General features: G+C 41.2%; 1 protein-coding gene across 1 annotated transcript in view; it reads left to right on the forward strand.

The window, feature by feature from the left end:
- Positions 1 to 411: 411 nt before the first annotated feature.
- Positions 412 to 7022, forward strand: part of veph1 (ventricular zone expressed PH domain-containing 1) — an 80073-nt gene continuing 73462 nt past the window's right edge. The window contains exon 1 of the mRNA XM_005720551.1: positions 412 to 530. The gene's annotated coding sequence lies outside the window, so the exon portion shown is untranslated. The remainder of the gene's footprint in view (positions 531 to 7022) is intronic.

The raw sequence follows: 7022 nt of genomic DNA on the forward strand, positions 1-7022 counted from the left end.
TTATCTTTATTTTAGTTAACTGAAAAGATTTGTTCACATTTAGTTTTAGTGTTTAGTTTTAGTTAACTATAATAACCTTGGCCACGCCTGACGCTTGAAAACCATATGATTTCTTTGTTTTGTTTTGTTTCGTTTTTGCATTATTTTATTTTTAATTTTTTTTAAATGAACCATTGGGTTAACTAATCGTGTCACAAAAAGCGAGTCCTGTTTAAAGATCGCTTTAACCACTGAAGCTGAGTTTGAAATAATCTCCATATTTTTCCGAGGGCTTCTGAACGCAGCGTCCTCACCTGTCCCTCCCTCCATACACCTGTTGCTCCGCGCAATCCGATCGGCCGCAAGATGGCGCGCTTTCCCATGGTGACCGAGGAGGACGACAGTGAGGGTTGCTCTGAGAGAGGACCTGGATCTGCGCAGGGCTTTTTTTTATTTGTGTTGCTATGTGAGGCTTTGGAGCGCGGTTTGAAGATACTGAGCGAGGATCCACATTCAGCGTCCGCGTACTGTCGACGTGCTGCGTGGAGCAGGTAAGCTGTCCGAGTCCGTGGGTGTTTGGAAACGAAGCGGGCTGCTGGGAGGGGGGTTTCTTGTTGCATGCTCTCTGTCATAAGAGACGGGAATATGTCACCCACATTCCTTGATGTCGGGAAAGTTGACTGCACGAGTTGAAAGCAGTGGATGCACCACACACTTTCTGGTCGCCCACTAAGCCGACTTTTTTCCTGTCTTTACTGAGGATACCCCAGAATCCATGACGCCACAGATAAAGATAGCCTACTACTAAACCCGGGGGAGCGCGCAAGTGGATATGAGAGGTGTTTTCCTGGGCTGTCGCGCGTAAACACTCACAGTAATTCCGGGCTAAATGCGTGGTCATTTTGGGGGGAGGTAGTGTATCCTGGAAGGACGCGTGGCACCTCATCTTTTGAACATTTTGAACATTTTTTGATGTCACAGAGTAGTCATCTGTGCCTCTCTGTTTCTCAGGGTAACATGCAAAGGAATGTGCTCCCGGAGCTTGAAAGGCAAGTTCAGTGGCATTACTCACATTTAGTCTGTGCATTTCTTCCCCTAATCCCCCGCTCAAATCCAGATCTATACTGTTGCTTCACTTGTATTTGTGTGAGAATACAGACGGTATGTGTGTGTGTGTTTGTGTTTGTGTGTGTGCGTATGTGTGTGGTGGGGGGGACTCTTCAAGGTCACAGACTTCAGACAGATGTTGATGTCCCAGGAAGGAAGGAGATTATCGTTCACTGTATGAACTTGAACTAACCTCTTAGTATTTTTGTGCATAAGATTTCTAAAATAAAATAACGTGTATATAATAACAAAGAAATACATATTTGTATTTGTGTGATTTAGCATTTATTCACGACACTTATATTGCTTATTATTTAGAATTTAAGGTACACTCTTTTATTTTAAGTTCATGATGGCAGACCTTAGATTATTTGGAGTTATATTGCTCAACAGCTTTGCATTACCTTGGATATTTTTAGGAAACTAATTACAGAGTGCAAATTACGGGACAAAATTATTAGTCCTTGCTATGAAAAAGCTTTTTATTAGAAATTTTCCCAACTGTTTTTTTTTTTTACTAGAGCGAGTAATTTTAACATAGCATTTCTGAACATGATACATTTCTTTAGAAAGAATCAATTATTTCAATTTGTGCAAAATAACAAATATGTCATTAAAAAAATATTTCTCCACCTGAAAACCCAACCTTTTCATTGAGCTACAGCACAAACCACTGCTGTACTATGATGTGCTTTAACTGTGTAATGCACAATGCCTGTATAATCTAATTAAAATTCAGGGTTAGCATGCTATTTGCACAAAGTATAAAAACTTTAGCGAGGGTTTGAGCTGTCACTGAGAAAGCATCATGCCAAAAACACAACACATCAATTTAGACTTGTGAGAAAAAGTTGTTGATGCTCACAAAGCAGGAGATGGCTATACAACATCACAGTTTCCAAAAGTGTCATCAAAAAAATTCAACGAGAGCCACGTCGTATACAACAAGCCTGTCAGAAATAGGAAGATTTCCAAGACTTTGAAAAGAAAACTTGTGAGAGATGCGTCTAAAGGCCACAGAACCACTGCCAGGGCATTAGTGAATGACTTTTTCAGGAATTGTAGTCTCAAAGAAGAAAATCACTAGAACCCTGCAAAGGAGGGGGTACAGGCCAAGAAAAATTCCACTTCTGCCGAAGACGCACCGTACAGTTACATGGAAGTATGTCAAAGACGACCTGGAGAAAGATTATGCTTACTGGAGACACATCCTTTGGTCAGATGAGATGAAACCACAGCTGTTTGGAGAAAGAAGGGAGAGCCGTACAATCCAGAGATCACCATCCCCGCGGTGAAGCATGGTGATGGGAGCAAAATGCTGTGAAGATGCTCCAGTGTATCTGAAACTGGGAATCTCATTAAGGTGGAAGGAATCATGAAGAAAGAAGGACGTGTGACAAACTCCAGCAGTCAGCAGCAAAACTGGATCTGAGTCATCCCTTTGTCTTCAGCACAACAACGAGCCAAAACATACGTCGCTCCTGCTGACCAAAGTTAACATAGCTCACTGGCCTGCACAAAGCCCTGACCTGAAGACCAAGATCCATGCCAGAAGACCATCAAATCTGGAGGAGCTGGAGAAATTTGCCAAACAAGAATAAGCCGGGATTGTTTCTATGTGCAAAGTAAAATAATGTAAGTAAATAAAATAAGACTAGGTTGTTTGGAAAAGCTGATTTAAAAAAATTTCCTTGCTCCTCATCTGTAAATCATACTGTAGGTGATTATATATGACAGTAAAAGCCAACTTTCATTGCTCATTTCTGCGATTCATTCTGCTCACTCAGGAAACAGGAAGCCTGGATAACATGCAGGATGCAGGTTATGAGAACACTTCCAAGTTTAGAAACACATTAAACAATCGCTTTCTAATAAGAATCACGTCCTGATGATGCTGTGAAAGCGTTCAGTCGGTACTCCTGAGTCAGGCCCGTACGCTGAATCCGGAGCACGCTTCCGCTCAGCTCGGAGCACGAGACCGAGTTCGGGCTGTGGAAGGCAGCGGGGAGTAATGAATAATGAATGGTCTTGAAAGTGTGCATGAGTGTTAGTTGGCTGAGTGTGGCGGTAATGCACATTTTCAACCAGCACTGCTCCCCCTCTGCTGTGGAAATCCTCTCAGCAGTTATGAGTCTCGCAGCACAGCAGAGCCAAATCAGAGAAAAAAGAGAAGCCCCCAACCCAAACGTGCACTCTTTAGGGTGGATTCAGTGCTATTTGACACAGTTATGCCTGCAGAGAACATTTCAGGCTCTCTCACACACACACACACACACACACACACACACACACACACACACACACACGACTACAAACACACAAAATGGAAGGAGGAATGAGCTCAACTCAGATTAGTCTATAGAGGCTCTTTGTTCTCTTTGATGTGTTCATTTTTTCAACCTGTCTAGAAGTTAAATTATTTTCACTTTCAGAATGTAGCACAGTGAGTCCTAAAAGAAGTTTCTAGGCTGAAAATGAGAGTTTAAGTGATTACTCAAAAGCAGAAAACTAACTTTTAATCACAGATTATGTGTTTTTGGCATAATGTAGCAACAGCATGATGAGTATTAATAATATCCATTTATTTAATTATCAGAGGAGCCATTATTTTTTACAATTGTCAGCACGATCAATAAGTAGTGTAGTGGCCCATTTCGTCGAAATGTTAGAATCAATAAAAGGTATTTGTTACTATCAGTTGAGGTTTATTGTTTGAACTGTGTTATCTCAACTGCTCACTATGAGGCTAGAGAAACGAGTTTGTGAGGTCACGAACATAAACAAGATACACAAACAACAATATCTGAAATGATTATACACAAAAAAAAAATGTCTTCTACTTTTTAGACATGACACAATATTTTTTTGAAGTAAAATGCAAATGAAATGTATAAAAATCAAAGTTTTATTTGTTCAAATAATTAATCAGTAAGGAAAATATGCTTGGAATAAACTGAATGTACGCCAAAAAAGTACATTTCATTGACCAGATTCCATCATATTGAATATTTACATTGCACTTATGTAACAAAATTAAATGGGAATTTACATGTAATCATTTTGGGTGTAAAATCTTTTTTTTCAGTGCATTATTGACATCAGTGACACACAGGATTGTTAGGTACAGGTTGTTTGTAGTTGGTTGTGCCACTTTCACCTTCAGAGCTATCTTAATTGGCCTAAAGAAGGTGCTGGAAACATACGTCTTAGCTTTTGGTTCATATTGACATGATGATGACAGAAACCAAGACTCATTAGACCAGGCAGCACTTTTTCAGTCTGTAGTCTCAGTTTCCTGTTCTTAGTTGACAGCAGTGGCACTCGGGTGTGGTCTTCTGCTGTGTGTTCAGAGATGCTCTTCTGCACACCTTTGTTGTAACAAGTGGTTAATGGAATTACTGTCGCCTTCCTATCAGGCATTTTCATAGATGCATAGATGAGTAGTTGTAGTGTGATGTCTGCGTGGTTCACAGACATCGAAGGGCACGTGGACAGCCACAGAGAGTGTCACATTCATCCTCTGGTGACAAAATGTAGTTAATGTGGGTGTGGATTCAGACAATGGCATCCTCATAGATGTGTAAAGTATAACACCGCCTTTAAAGTAGATTGGAGCCAACGTGGGTAAATTGTGAAGGGCACATAAAGCAGAAATGATTTTATCTTTATCTGCTCTCCTTGCTTTAGTTGGTGTGACATCCATCAGTGTCACATTAAGTGTTCCTGTGGTCTGCTTTGTCTTATCACACCCATAGTGACCGCTCTCTGTAGGGATGGTAAGATATTCACTCCCGTGTTTCCCTCGCCCGCTCACTCTCTGTTTTTCTTTATCTTTCCTTTCATCAGGGTTTCACTGTAGCAGTTTTCTCCTGCTCATATCATACTGTAATTCCCAATCGTTGCTCCACAGCTGCGTAACTGCAGGACATAAATTATGGAGAACTTTCCCCTTTGTCCCACACAAGCACAAATGCGTACACACACACACACACACACACAGATTCACATATAATACAATACCTCTACAGTAGGCTCCTCGGGGGTCTATCTTTCAAGTCTTAACTCAGTTCTCCGCGGCAGTGTGGACCTATTTCCACAGATGTCTTCGGGGAGCCTTCATCGTACTTATTCATTCAATCCAAGGCATCAGTTACATAACTGATTGGCCCAGTTATAGAACAGCTACTTAACTAACCAGACTTTAGTCAAGTAATCAATATGGAAGGTGCAGTCTTTTACGGATACGGCAGAAGGATTTTTGAGGACAAAAAAAGCCGTATTCTCACCATTTAAAGTATAAAAAGTAAAAATGTAAATAAAACTGAGAATATAAAATGACTCCTTTTAACTGCTGGAGACTTGAGATGTTCAGATTTGCTGAATAGATATTTGTTTGCTTTAATTGTATAAATTAAAGTCACCGTAGTCACTCGTTGGTTGAGCGGTCACTGGTCCAGCCATCAGGTTGTATGAGTGTGGGCCACACACACATTCTTAGAACTGGATTTACATTTTCCACCACAACTTTTTGAGGGATAACATTTTTCTATGGCAGTTGTTCCACACTAACACAATTCACCCATTGACATAGTAGTTTTATTGTAAGCCAAAACAATAATAATTTTAGCAACCATGGCCAATTTTTTTAATATAAATTTGTATCTATTTATGTACATTTTGGTTATGCGAGTCCTCATTCTGTACCTTTGCACTGGAACTCATATCTGCATAAACAAATGATGACTGTGCACCTCCCGAGAAATGCATCTGTGTCGGGTCGACCCGGACCGCGACGACCTGAATGGCGTGGAAGGTTGTGGTGTAGGGTTCAAAGGAGTTTCCTGCTTGCTTCTTTATGTTGTAAATTAGGAGGTAGATTTTCCTTAGAAGTCTAAATCAAGCTTAAATTCAACGCATACCAATCAATAAAATACATTTCATTTGAATACATTTCATAGAAAAATAGTCTGTCTACACCTCTGTGGCTGTAGGCTCTGGGTTTTGCTGTATAAAAAAAATGTGTTCATTCAATGAGTTGGCCAAATTCGTCAGGATACGCTCTGAATTACGAGGAGACCATCAACAACCACCGTAAGCAGCAAACATTGACTTGTGCTTTGCAAATGAAGTAAACATGAACACGTACAACTCAATGTCGTTATTGGGATAGTTAAACTTTGGTTGACGAACCAAATCTTTCTTTCTTCCTCTTCATGAAGCTTCTGAATTCACGCTCAGCCTGATATGAATGCAGGGAATGCACAACGCAGGCTCTTTCTTCTATAGTCTCTTCTGTCTCCCCACAGCTCCTTTCTCAAGTTTTTTTGTGAGTGTGTGCGATGTCTTGCAGGCCGAGCAGGTGCACATTACACAGAAAGACAGGGCTGACTGAGCAGAGGGAGAGAGGAGGGAAAAGAGGGAGGGCTGGTCTGTCTTCATAGGCCATACAAAAGAGGCAGTGTTTTCTCTCCCCCTCGCAGTGTGCTGAATCAAGACAGTAGTGCCAGTGGTGGAGGCAAGGAAGAAGGAGAGGCCCATTGTCCTCACATAACCCCCTAACATTCGTATTGCCCTCCCCAAGCACGCACCCTCTGGTACCCCTCACCCAGCGGCACCCAGCTTGCCTTCAACATGTGGGTACCTGCTAGAGCGCTATTTCTTTGAATTTCCCTGGAATCATTTATCTTATCAGAACGGGTTTGGGGAAGACTGACAACACACCAACGACAAGACACTAGTTGTGTCTGTAAGCTTACAGACACAACTCACTGTGTGTTGTTAACTGTGGAACTGCAATTTGTGTTCTTCACATGTGCAGACGCATCTATTCCTGCACTGTAAACTTTTAGGGTGACGGTTAAGTGTGAGGTTAATAAATTTAAGGTAATGTAATGTCCTGTGAAAGAAATATGACTGCATGTGTGTGTGTGTGTGTG

The sequence above is a fragment of the Pundamilia nyererei genome, unplaced genomic scaffold (genome assembly GCF_000239375.1).
Source record: "Pundamilia nyererei isolate P.nyererei 1_Seehausen unplaced genomic scaffold, PunNye1.0 scaffold00003, whole genome shotgun sequence".
Classification (NCBI taxonomy): Eukaryota; Metazoa; Chordata; class Actinopteri; order Cichliformes; family Cichlidae; genus Pundamilia; species Pundamilia nyererei.